Source organism: Macaca nemestrina, chromosome 17 (genome assembly GCF_043159975.1).
Source record: "Macaca nemestrina isolate mMacNem1 chromosome 17, mMacNem.hap1, whole genome shotgun sequence".
Lineage (NCBI taxonomy): Eukaryota > Metazoa > Chordata > Mammalia > Primates > Cercopithecidae > Macaca > Macaca nemestrina.
Genome location: NC_092141.1, coordinates 11,420,606 through 11,433,846, shown reverse-complemented (window position 1 = coordinate 11,433,846; position 13,241 = coordinate 11,420,606). Strand labels below are relative to the sequence as shown.

General features: G+C 44.0%; 1 protein-coding gene and 1 long non-coding RNA gene across 6 annotated transcripts in view; one reads left to right on the top strand and one right to left on the bottom strand.

Moving 5' to 3' along the window:
• LOC105473556 (shisa family member 6) overlaps window positions 1-154 on the bottom strand; it is a 333,829-nt gene extending 333,675 nt beyond the window's left edge. For all 3 annotated transcript variants that reach the window (XM_071082355.1, XM_071082356.1, XM_071082358.1), the window contains exon 1: window positions 21-154. The gene's annotated coding sequence lies outside the window, so the exon portion shown is untranslated. The remainder of the gene's footprint in view (window positions 1-20) is intronic.
• Window positions 155-907: 753 nt separating this feature from the next.
• Window positions 908-12,615, top strand: LOC105473560 (uncharacterized). Of its 3 annotated transcripts, XR_011615383.1 has the most exons (5): window positions 908-2,083; window positions 3,949-4,099; window positions 4,464-4,537; window positions 6,267-6,433; window positions 12,314-12,615. It is a non-coding gene; the product is annotated as an uncharacterized lncRNA (long non-coding RNA). The 3 variants fall into 3 exon arrangements; XR_982315.2 differs by lacking the exon at window positions 4,464-4,537 and having other exon boundaries at window positions 6,270-6,433; XR_982317.2 differs by lacking the exon at window positions 4,464-4,537.
• The last annotated feature ends 626 nt before the right edge of the window (window positions 12,616-13,241 follow it).

Below are 13,241 nucleotides of genomic sequence, written 5' to 3'. Positions count from 1 at the left end.
GCTGGACCTCACTCACTCACCATGCCCGGCTGCGACTGCAGAGGCGGCGGCGGCGGCGGCGCCGGGGCGAGGCGGGAGCGCAGCGGCCGGAGCGAGCGAGCGAGCGGAAAGCCGCCGGCTCGCCGCCTGCACTAGTGCCGGAACGTGTGCGAGAGGGAGCGAGGGAGACACACGCACTCACACACCCGCACACACGGGAGCGCCGCGAGGGGAGGGGGGAGAGGGGAGGGGAGGGCAGCCGCTCTCCGCCGCCCACGTTTGCACGCCTGGGCGCTCAGGGTGCGGGGCAAAGGGACTCCTTTTTGCTTCTCCGCGATCTCAGCAGTTGAAGCTCCGCGTCACGAAAGGTCGGGACAGCAGTTAATGAACACAGCGAACCGGGTGGGCCAAGTGGGGTCGGAGCAGGGCTGAACGTCCGCTCTGCAGCCGGCCCGCGGCAGGGACAGACCTCTCTTGCCATTGCCCCCTCCAGCCCTCGAGACCAGTCCCCACCCTACCGGAGCCTGGGGCAGCGCGCTGCCAGAGCGGGAGTTGGGGTTTCTGCAAGCCTTTGCCTCTCCCTGGTGGTGATACTCGCAGCCAGGAGAAGAGGTCAAACCCATTGCTACAGGTTCCCAAACTGAGTCCATGGGTCAAGTGGCTTGTCTGAGGCTGTTGCTCGACCCGTGAGCTGAGCCTACACTCTCTTCCTGTTGGTCACTCTTTCCCCAACCCCGTCCCCACTGCGCAGAAAGGCGCTGGACAGCCCCAGCACTGGATGGCAACTCTTTGCTAGACTATTTCCCGCCCCCCCCCCCCCCCTGCGGAGCCTGGAGGCCATTAGAAAGCTGTCTGAACCTCTGAGACTCAGCTTTGTAACCCCTGTGTTGAAATCTCTGTGCTGCAGCTACTATGGAAGGTGAGGAGGATGGAGGTGCCAGGCGGGGGTGCTTCCGGGGTAGTTGCGTGTCTGGGTCTGTGGAAAGGAGGCCTGAGTAACTTTCACAGCTATGAGGCCACCCCAAAAGGGAATCATAGTACCATCCGTGGTATGTGTCCTTGGAGGAGGTAGGGGGAACTGGGAACAAAAAGCGATGGCCAAGACCGAGACTCTGCCTGCGTGACCAGCGTGCTTTGGTTGAAGGCAGGGAACTGAAGGCAGGGAACAGGCTGTCAGAGCGAGGGCGGTAGAGAATCTTCCCCGAGACTTTCTGTTCAGTCCCACTCACGTGTGACCCAAACAAGGGATCCCTATGCAGGAACAGAAGAGTTCCTCTTTTGGGAAACGTGGAATGGATATATTGGAGCTGGAACTCAGACTCCAAGACACGAGAGGGAGATCCTGATACTGACTAGGAGCTGGGGGAGGGGGCGCGCGGTGCACAGACTATCCCCACAGCTCCCCACTCGCTCCTGTCTCCATTCCCTCCCTCTTCCTCTGCACTTCCTCCCGTTCCCTTAACTTCTCAGCTGCCACCTTCTTCTTAAACATTCTGTACAACAAACATTTGTTTAGTGCCTACTCTCTGCCAGCAGAATGAATAAGAGAGTCCCTTTCCTCAAAGAGGGGGACCTTGTAGACCATTAGGGAGACAGATAAACAAATGATTTCCACATGGCAAGGTTATGTCTCATAATAAAGGCGGGCAGAGTGCTCTGAGAACAGAAGACAGGCACCCAGCCTAGCCCTGCAAGGGGACAGATGGGGGTCAAAGGTAGCTTTCACAATGAGGTAGAGCAGAATCTTGAAGAATGGATTATGAGTTCATACAGCAAACAAGAGGGAAAGGAGGCCCCCAGCAGAGGGAACATCCTTAGCAGAACCAGAAAGACAGGAAGTGGTAAGGGTGTGTGAGCAGGGGTGCAAGCAGTTTAGCATGAACCCTGAAGGAGTCTACCAAATAAGGCTAGGAGGAGGGCGTTGAATCCCTCCCTTGCAAAGAACTTGAATTTATTCTACAATTGCTGGGGAATTATTGGTGGGTTTTAATCAGGAGAAGACACTGTCAGTTTTACATGTTTGCTGAATCTCTGAGTCAAATGGAGTAGGGAACACTGGACTGGACGCAGGAAAAGCAATTTGGAAGCTGTCCTGATAATACAGGTAAAAAATGAGGAAGGGATGCAGTAGATTACTGGAAGTTGATGCCCACAGTGGAGATAAGCATGGCTGAAAAAGCAGGTTCAGGATAGAGTTAGCAATATTCCTGTTGTGGTTCCTTTGAGAGATCTAAGTGGAGCTGTCCAGCACAAGAATTGCAAGCTCAGAAGAGAAGACAGGCATATACATTTGGGAATCATAAGAACATATTTGAAGACAACAGGCTTATATATTTACCTTTGTACTCTGTGCAACTTCTAAGCTATTCCCTTCTTTTTCTCTTCCATGAGCCTTCTCCTTCCCTTTATTATTCAAGAATTTGCTTTTCCATGTCTGAGAACCCTTTAATGATGGATAGGAGAAATGTGTCCTCCTCACATCAGACTCTAATAAGATTTGATCAGTGGCATTGAGTAAGAGAAACTGATTTGGTTTCTCAGACCACCACCACCTATAAATGTATCCTGAACCCCAGTGCTCATAAGTGGTGGCATCAACACTCATAGAAATAATAGCATCTCAGGGCTGTGTAAGATCTTAGGGGTTATATATCCCAACTCTTGCTGCAGTGCACTATATTCCTTATTCACATTTCCAGCCCTCCTGGTTTGCCCTTTGTAGTAGAAAAGGTTGCTTGGCTGCCACCATACATTTCTCTTTTCTCCTAGTTTCAGTGCCTGAATTGTTGACAATATCAAAGTGCTCTTTCTTTGTGGATTTGACTCAATAAAAAGTACCAGAGAAGAATCATCTCTTCCAATGCCTCCACCAACTTCAGACAGTCCTGAGGTTCAGGGGAGAGTGAACCAGTCCCTGGCTCTAGAAGGCAAATCCCAATTGGGTGGAGCTAGACATAATAAATCTCTTTCCCCTTGACAGGGATTAAGAAGGGACATGTGATCCGGTTCTAGCCAATACTAAGTGAGAGAAGTTTGCTGGAGGTTTCTGGGGAAATTTCCTTGCTCTTAAAAATTGTGATAATTCCTGTTCTTTATTTTATTTTATTTTATTTTATTTTTGGTGTTGTTTCTCTGGATGTTATTACCTTGGAGTTGGGGCACCAGCTGAGAGTTGAAGTTGATATTCTTTTTTTTTTTTTTTTTTTTGAGACAAGATCTTAACTCTGTCGCTCAGGCTGGAATGCAGTGGCGTGATCTCAGCTCACTGCAACCTCCACCTCCCAGGTTCAAGCGATTCTCTTGACTCAGCCTCCCTAGTAGCTGGGATTACAGACACCTGCCACGGCGCCTGGCTAGGTTTTGTATTTTTAGTAGAGACGGGGTTTCACCATATTGGCTAGGCTGGTCTTGAACTCCTGATCTCAGGTGATCTGTCCGCCTTGGCCTCCCAAAGTGCGGGATTACATGCTTGAGCCACTGCATCCGGCCTCAATTTTATAGTTATTAACACTGCTCACCAAATATCTCTGCCTCCCAGGCATATAGTAGAATTGCAATTCCTAGCCCACTTGTGAGTAGGAGGGGAAAGTGACTAGTATCAGTCAATGAGTTGTGAGCAGAAATGATGTGTGTTATTTTTGAAACAGAGCATCTAATTGCTGCTGCAAGACACTCCAGAATTTTCATTTTCTTCTGGCATGGTGATCAGCAATGTTCTATATGGGAGTGGTTTTGTCAGTGTGAGTACTTAGGTGACTACAGTGAGGAGTACCTGATAGCTAATAAAAATAGTGTCCCACCATGGGCATGTAGCATGAGTAAATATAGATCAATAGATCGATAGATCGATAGATACATAGATAGAGCATAGAGATATAAATATTAAAAATATACAAATATTTCTCTCTATAAATATCTATATCTCTATTAATAGCTATCTCTCTCTCTCTCTGTATCTGCTTTTGAAAGCAACTGGAATTGAGGCCTATTATTGCAGCGTATCCTAGCCCACGCATCCCTATACAACACTGAGGTTGTCAGCTGAAAAGATGGACAGAACATCATTGGGCTACTCAAAGAGCTATGCTCAGGGCCTTCCCATCTCTGGTCTTCCAGTAAGGTGAGATAATTAAGTTTCCTTGTATTGAAACCTGTCTAAATACAAAGTTTCTCTTACATGTAGCCAATGGCATCCTAATGAATACATCATGCATTGTCTGTCTCAGTTCTGAATTTCTCTAGGGCTTCTACTTACCTATGCAATTTTGTACTAATCATATAACTTCCATGGGGTTCAGCTTACTCCTCTATAAATGGGCAGCTAAGTGAAGGGAGTGCCTCTAAGAAGCTACCTCTATTGCCACTTCAGAGTATATCTTTACCATAAACCTCAAGTATGAACTTGGGCCATGGCCTAGCATGACCTGCTCACCTGCTGTCCTTCTAAGCTCATCTGCCACTCTCCCCATACTCTGTCCCCTCAGCTATGCTGGTGTCCTGTGTTCCTCAAGGCCTTGGTATTTGCTGTGCTCTCTGCCTGGAGATCTTATCCCCAAATGTATGTAGAGTTCTTTCTCTCACTTTCTGTAGATTTCTGCTTAAGAATCACTGATGAAAATAGCACAGCCGTCATACCACTACCCACCATTTCCTCTTCCATCATGTTCTACCTTCACCTTATCATGATGAACTTTCCAGCATGGCATTTATCACTAACTCATACACATTCATTCAGGCATTTAAAAGTTCTATTCTGTTCTTCTACTAGAATGCCTGGTCTTGCTTGAATTTTATTGTCTGTTGTGTTGATTGCTGTGTTCTGCATGCCTGGAACAGTGCTTGGCACACAGTAGGCTGTGGTGGACCTGGAAGGACTCATCTCCAACTGTCCACTCCTCTAGGGTCTGTCTCAGCTGCAGAAAGTTGCCTCCCCTGGAACCACAGTCTTCCTTCCCCAGGGGGCCCACATCCAATGACTAATCAAATTCAAGGTATCAAGGCCCAGCCATTTCAGCCTAATACAATAATAAGATGGACACTATTTTCTCTGAAGTTCTAGAGCACCCTGGGGTCAAGGCTTTGCTGGACCTGTATTGGATCTGTCCAATCTTGCTTCCTTCCCCATTTCCATTGGCGATGACCCTTAAAGAATAGTCTGCATGCTACATGTTGTCTCAGTATCTGCTGGGAGAGATCTGAGCCTGCACCACAGGCATTCAGTATGTATGTGTTGAATGAATAAGTGAATGAATAAATGAATGAATGAATAAGTCCATGAGCCCCAAGTTCCCACCATGGCATCTCTATACATGATTATATGGCTTTTGGTTTATCATATCTAGTCACAAGTTAGAAACTATCTCCTAAGGCCACCAATTCCAATATTAAATAATTCTAATAGAGAGAAAATTAGAGTACATTAGCTTTTGCTAATGTTGCTGATAGGCAAATCAATTTAGTGGCTCATACTGAGCTTATAGTTGACTAGAGTGTTTTTCACATTAGGATGACTTTTCGCATCCATGTGAAACGCTTCATACGTATTTTAGTTTATTTTACAAATTCGAGCCCATTAGTCTAGCCTTTTAAGCATTTTGGGAGCGTGTCATCTAAGATGCTATTTCTATCAATGTGGTAGACATGTATTCTACCCTGCTTCCCAACATTCTTTCCCGTTTCTTCCAGCCACAGTCCCTTATCGTTGGTCGGAGATTTACCATCCATTCTCATTCCATGGGGTCTTCATGGGGTTTCATATGACCCAGATTTGAGCCAAACAACCATCTTAATTCTTTAGTCTGGACATTCAGAGTAAACCAGTGGCAGAAGCCCATACAGTCAGATAAGCCCCAAGACTTGTGTGGACAGGACTGAGAAAGATGGTAACTCTCTCCCATGGGAAGAGGCAAGAATGGCACCGTGCCAACTGCCTTAACCTATGAAGGGTGGGTCCAGTGTTATTGGTAACCCCACAAAAAGCCCAAGAAAGGAGCCAGCATGGCACTGGGCTAAGCCAGGAGGAGAGAAGCCCAGTCCTGTTTGTACCATGGGAACCTTGAATCTAGCTTCATCTGAAGTCTGCCTATATCTCTACTTCTCTTTGATGTGAGCCAATACATCCATACTTTAATTAAGCTCCTATTCACCAGGGTTTCCATCTGTAGCCGAGAGTGTCCTAACTGAAACAATCAACCTCACAGTTAATAAAATGACAAAGAGTTTAAGCTGGAAGAAGTAGTTACACCCTCCTCTGCATGACCCCACGTGTTCTTTGCTCGTGTTCATAGCAGGTGAGGGCTGGGAGCTGAAGATGGAAGGAACAGCACAGGTCAACATGTGAGAGATATGACAAGTGGCCATTCCTAACTGATGTCATCAAGTTGCCTCTAAACATAGGATTTAGGCCAAGCACCTCTAGTTCTCCAAAAGCAGTTGGGAGAAGATGCAGATACAGGTGAGTCCATTCTTGGCATGAAAACCCACATCAGGATGTGACAAGGTCAGGGGAGAAATGACCAGCTGTTAAGATTATTCCAAAGGTACAATCAGGCATACCAGACACAGGGTCCAAAGAGCATATCAGTCTTAATCATAGTTTTGAAAATTATCAGAAACATAGTATCCTTTCCAATGGGAAGAATACTATAGACAGAAAAGATTTGGAAATCTAGGCAATTATCAATAGAACCAGCACAGGGCATGGCTTAGAGACAGATGTGCTCTGGACAGTTGTACTCTGCCACCAAGCGTGGTCAGAGTAAGCCCCCAGTTGTGGTGGAGACATGGAGTGTTGGCAGTGCTCTGACAGGGAGCTGAGATCTGGGACCTAGACAGAAGCCTTGTCCAAAAGATTGAGTCAATGTTATGGAGAGCTTCAACTTGGACATTGGTTCCCTTGTGTGACTGACAGCAAAGGAGACTTGAAGAGTAACATGGGGCCAGAAGCCATAGTCAATTATATACCAAAGATTGAGAGGAAGACACCTCAAGCCACTGCCAGACTTTCTATCTCAGACAGATCCTGTAGATGTACTCAGTTGTATGGCATGGGGAAAATAGCTTTAGGAAGGGTAGGGGCACAGGTGAGGTGAGGGGAACAAATAGCATCTGTGTGGTAGATTAATCATGGTCTCCTTCCAACAAGAGGTGAAGGCTGTTTGTCTTCTTTTTGAGTCTAGGCTGGGCCTTGTGACTTGCTTGACTAACAGAATGCAGCAGAAGTGATGATGTGCCAGCTACAGATCTACCCCTTCTAGGGGTGGGCCTCTGCCCCTAGAGGCCTGGTGACTTCTGCTTTCACATTCCTGGGTTCTAGCTACCCCATAAGAAGCTTAGGTTACCTAGAATGATGAAGGTTGGCAGGTCTCATGAAAAGAGATCTTAGAACAGGAGACATCATCTTGAGCATCTTGCTCCCAACCAAACTCCCAAGTAAAAGCAGCATGAGATTTAGGCCTGTGTGAGCAGAAGAACCATTCAGCTAAGCCCAAGCCAAATCACAGAATCATGAGAAATAATAGATCCTTGTCATTCTAGATGTTTTAAGCCATCAATGTGTTATAATGATTTGTTACAATACAATAGATAGCTAAAACAAACCACATATCATAGCATAGAGTCTAGACAGAAATGTACCATATTGTATTGATAGCAACTTCTGACCACAAAGATGTCTGAGGCTATTTTTGGTTAACTATATCAACCAAGAACTATAATATAGTTTTGGTTAACTATACTAGCTTCCTTGCATTACCCAAACAAAGTACCACAAACTGGAAGTCTTAAACAACCGAACTTATTGTCTTACAGTTCTGGATACTGGTAGTCCAAAATTAGGGTGCTGGCACAGTTGGTTCCTTCTGAAGGCTGTGAGGGAGAATCTGTTCCAGGCATCTCTTCTTGGCTTCTAGATGGCTGGCTTCAAGTCCAAATGGCATTCTCCCTGTGTGTCTGTCTCCAAATTCCCTTCTTTTTATAAGAACATAGTCTTATTGGATTAGGGCCACCCTAATGGCTTCATTTTACCTTGATTACCTCAATGAATACCCTATATTTAAATAAAATCACATTCTGGGGTGCTAGGGGTTAGGATTTCAACATATTGATTTTTTGTAGAGGGACACAATTCAACCTGTAATGCCTGCTAAGTGGAGTGGTTATGTGATCTGTATAAAATATTATGCAAACTTACATGCCAATCAAGAAGAAAGGAGAAGGGGTCATATTTGTCACTGTCTCCCACTGAGGAGAAGTTAGAGAATTCCAACTTAGGTTATCCTGGAAATGATCATTCTATTCCATGACCTTTTCAAGACTCAAGACACATTGCTCTTGTGAGCTGAGAGAGATTCCAGATAGGAAACCTAGGAAAGGGAATGTCTTTCCCTGGCATTCTCTACCTAGTGATGGAGTTACAGGAAGTTTGCATCATGCATAATTAGAACTCTGGAATTGTGGCATTTCAGAATTGGATAGGTGCACAAAAATTCACATCCTCTGGACTCTTTTTCTATATCTAGTCAGTCATACATGTGAAGGCAAGGATGACCTCAAATTATCTCTACAACTAGCCTGGCCTAGAATTAACTCATCTCTTCATCAATCTATTCATTCCTTGTTATTTACTTTGTCAGTCAGTTATTCAAGCCCCCACTATGTACTAGTCATTATGTAGATGCTAAAATGCAAACATAAACAAATTATGCTTTCTGATTTGCAATATAGAATACTATTTGGGCCTCATGGAACTGTCTCTGCCACACCCCAGAGATTAGGAGTAAAAAGCATCTCTCATTAGAGAGAAATGTTTTTTCCCTCCTTGCTGAATGTCCAGCTGCTCTCTGAGATATGGATTCTTTCCATTAGGTCATGAACTACACTACCAGGAGGACACCTTTGCAGATTCAATCCACTTCAGGAGACATTCTGGAAACTCAGTTGTAGGATCTAGTATGTGGGCCACATGTTAACTCAATGTCTTAGCAACTTGTTGAAAAATATCACTCCTTAAGGGACTGTTTTCCTATTGCGATCACATAGGACTATCAAATGTGGTTTTCTTCACATCTGATGCAGCAGCATTAATAGCAATGATAGTTGAGTATGTGTGCACTTTTATACTTTTAATTTCAGAATTTATAATTCTACTGCTTAGAATTGATCTGGTTATCAACTGACAGTCCTAAGAGTAAGACTGTATTACACCACCAAATGATTAAAAGTTTTGTGGGTTTCCTTTTCCCTTCCTGACATATATAAAGCAGTTCTGCATCCCCAAACATGTGTTGAGTCACAAAACAACTAATTTTAGTTGTGTGTTTCCTGGACAAGCTTGGACTGAATCATTTTCAACTGACACGTTTAGCTGGGTCTATGGAATGTGATTTCTCTGCATAATATTGCAGTCATTCCTTGTGACTAGAACAATGTTACATACTACAACTCCCCCATCCTGTGCCCATGCCAGACATCACTAATCAATTTTGGAACCCTTTCCCGCTGAGAACAGTCAGAGCCCTAGAAAGCCCCTCAACACCCAAAGCTCCAAATAACCAGCAGGCCTTAACTATGGTTGAAATTAGCACAAGGAATGAATTCTATTTGCCTAAAAGCCCTGTGAGAGGTGACAGAACAGTTCAAGCATAGTTCTATTACTTTACATAGACATGGTTTTAGAATTCTGTTCCAATTATGCAGGTTTATTGCCCCAAACTGAAACATTTGTGAAATGAAGGTGAGACTACAAGGGGCACGAATATCACTGGTTATTACATGCTTTTTACTGAAAGACATCACTTCTTTACAGTTGGAATAAATGCACACTGAGATTAGCTCTTCCTGAGAAGGGTGCTAATGAAGAGTGTGCCAAATGAATGCCAAAGATAATCATGCAGCCACTCCCAGATATTCACGTGCAGACTATATGCACGTGAAAATAATACATTTTCTCCTTGATTGGAATTCATTGAAATTTTATTCAAAACCACCATGAATTAACCTATAAAAATACATTCCCTATTAAAATAGGAGGCCTTTTGTGAGTGCATTACACATAGATGTGACATTTTCTTGGCTTACGGTTTGTATCAACCAGTGTTCTATGTTAGTATAGGCTGTTTTTCATACCTCTATTTCCTACCTTTTGATGATGGCTCTTGTGTCTATTATCATTCAGATCACCTTGAATTCTCTTTCTGACTTTTACGAAGTTAAGCCCACCATAGACAGTAGAATAGGTTGCATATGATTTTTTTTAATAGGTTTTGGGTTTTTTTGTCCTTTAAAGGAAAAATAAAATGAGTTGACTAATTAGATCTATCCCACTTATCTAATCCAATTGACTGAGCACAAATTGGTCATTAATACAGTCAAATGCATCAACAGAAATTCTTGATTCTGTGTCAGGTAGACACGATCTAGATGGACCATCTGTTGGTTGAGTGCCAAGCTAAAAGCCAAACACTGAAACAGAAAAATGTCATCATTAAAATAGACAAGGTAACTCTGCTGAAAAAGGCCAATTTTCTTATTGTTATGCACCATCAAATTTCAAAATTCGATCTTGGCATTACCGCAGTGGACAGACATCCAACCTGATATCCTGTACCCAGATCAAGATGTTACATAACCACATGGGCAGACACAGCCAGTACCGAGGTGAGGCGTGTGAGAGACAGGTGCCAATTAAAAGAGGGAGTGTTGGCCCAAAGATGCTTGAAAATGGAATTTCTAGAGAACTTGAGAACCTTTGTTACCTTTGCTTGAAGGCCTAGTTTTCCAATTTATTTTGCAAATCCTACCTCAGCACGTGATGGTGCCTTCTCATTCTACACTGCTGTCCATTACACCCCAGCCCCCTGACCCAAGTCCACCTCCTAGAAGTTCAGTCTTAAGGACAGAAATGGAATTCCCTCCAAACCCTCTATTCAGGAGGAATCCCCTACTAGCAAATGCACACCAGGGGCTAAAGGGCAAGGTCATGGTGGCATTGGTGTGGCAGAGGCAGCTATGGCGTTGTGGATAGTCACGGGTCGAAGAGAGAAACTGGGACTGGGATAATCCTGAGCTTACATTAGAGTTGTACTCAGGTCATTTAGAGTGGACACAAACTCAGTGAGCTCACACGTGGAGAATGAAGCAGAGAACTCACCTGGAGCCAGGTAGTCAGCCCAGACAGGTTACACAGGAGAAGGAGGTCAAGACAGGGCAGGGAATTAAACCCAGCAGACTGCAAGGCCTCAGGGCAGGAAAGGTGATGCCTCAATATCCATCCAGCAGTTGGGAATAAGGATGCTCATGAGAACTGACAGGCAGGGCAAGGCATTGTCTCTGGGTCCAGTCACAGTGACAGGAACCCTGGCCAAGAAATGGCTCACAAGCTCTCAGCTGGTCTTTATTGTAAAGCATGGGTTCTCCCCAGATTGCAGATACAAATAGCTACAGATGCCACTGATGTGTGGGACACATCCCACCAGGCCAAGTGTGAGAAGAGTCTGTGCCCACTTGGCATCTGTTTGCCTGTTTGGTAGGCCACGCTCTATTCCTCCACCTCCGCTTCTATCCCAAGCCCCTCGTTCGGCCCCCCACCCACCTCTGAACAGATTTCTTAAATCAGCACAGCGTACTGGCTGTACAGGTGCCATGATTCAAATGGCTCATTGACCATTATTTCTATTCCTTTCATTACACACTTCCTCCCATCATTTTGGTTTGATATCTTCTTAGATTGCTTTTTTTTTTTTTCATCTACATGTTCCCATTTCTTTTCATATTTCCCCCAGGACATGTTTTAACACCTTTAATTTCGGGATATGCCATCCCTTCTGAGAGATCATATATTTCAGGAGAGGAAAGAAAATTTGGAAAAGAACCAAAGGAACCTGGTTTTAATTCTCATCTTCTCAGTGCTTAATATTATGTCTCAGAAATTTATTTTTATTTATTTATTTATTTGAGACAGGGTCTCACTCTGTTACTCAGGCTTGAGTGCAGTGACACAATCCTAGCTCACTGCAAGCAATCCTTCCAACTCAGCCTCCTGAGTAGCTAGGTCTAGAGGCATGCATCACCCTGCCCAGCTAATTTTTTTGTATTTTTTTTGTAGAGATGGGCTTTCACCATGTTGCACAGGCTGGTCTCGACCTCGAACTTTGCCTTGGCCTGGCAAAGTGCTGGGATTACAGGAGTGAGCCACCACACCCTGCCCGTTTCAGAATTTCTTTATTTCTTGCCTTATTGCCATTATAGAGATTGAATAGCGTAGAACAGTGGTTCTTAACCTGGGGCTGATGGTAAACCTCTTGAAAATTATGAGCAACATTGTGTCTCTCTCCAGGTGAACCTGCCATTTTCAGGAGACATTTCATCCGACAATCAAGTGAATTCACATCCCAGAAGAAAATATGTAAACATTCATATCAGACAAAAACCTTAAGAATTAAATCTGGAAGACCTGAATTTCAGTCTTAAGGTCTTAAGGCTACTTTTTTTTTTTTTTTAACCAGCTCAGGGATTAGACCATGATATTCTATACTGCAGTTTCCTTTCTTGTAGAATAGAGAATGTAACACTAGCCTTTCATACAACACTAGATCGTGAAGATTTAATGACATCATGAATGTTAAAGCATTTTGTAAACTCAAAAGTTTAATAAAAGGTGTTAGTCATTCTTATTTTGCCAAATCTCTCATTTACATAAAAACAGAAGGGCTGGATCAAAGGTCAAACCAAACCCGTTTTGGCAGCAAGGGACGGGCTGCTATAGAAACACAGTACATGTCCTCTGTAATATTAAAATCTGACCAAATATCTCATTAGCGTTGTGTGCAAATGCAAAGGGAACAGGGACGTAAAGGGCATGGTGGTAGTTACGCAGTTTATTAACTCGATTTTCTAGATATTTGGATAAATGCAATTATAAATTCTTGCTTTATCATTTCTGTCTGGATGCTACTCTCCCTTTTGGTGCATAAAAGTTTAAAGGAAGGTACAGCTCTCCTATGAACAGCTGTCTGGTGGAGAACAACTGTTCTAGGAGGTTTCAGCAATTAGCTCTCTGTGGCATTGACTCTGTTACTAGCTCCAGCGACAGCCAGCTCTAAGTAAAGGAAGGAATGGTTCAATATTTTTCCTCCAACAGAGAAGGGCTTTGACCTAAGTGGAGCTCCGGATGATTTTGGCAACTAAGTCCAGTGTGATTCAAGCTAGCAAATTAAACAACAAGACAAATCGAAAGAGGCTGGAGTAAAGAATCCAGAAAAGCA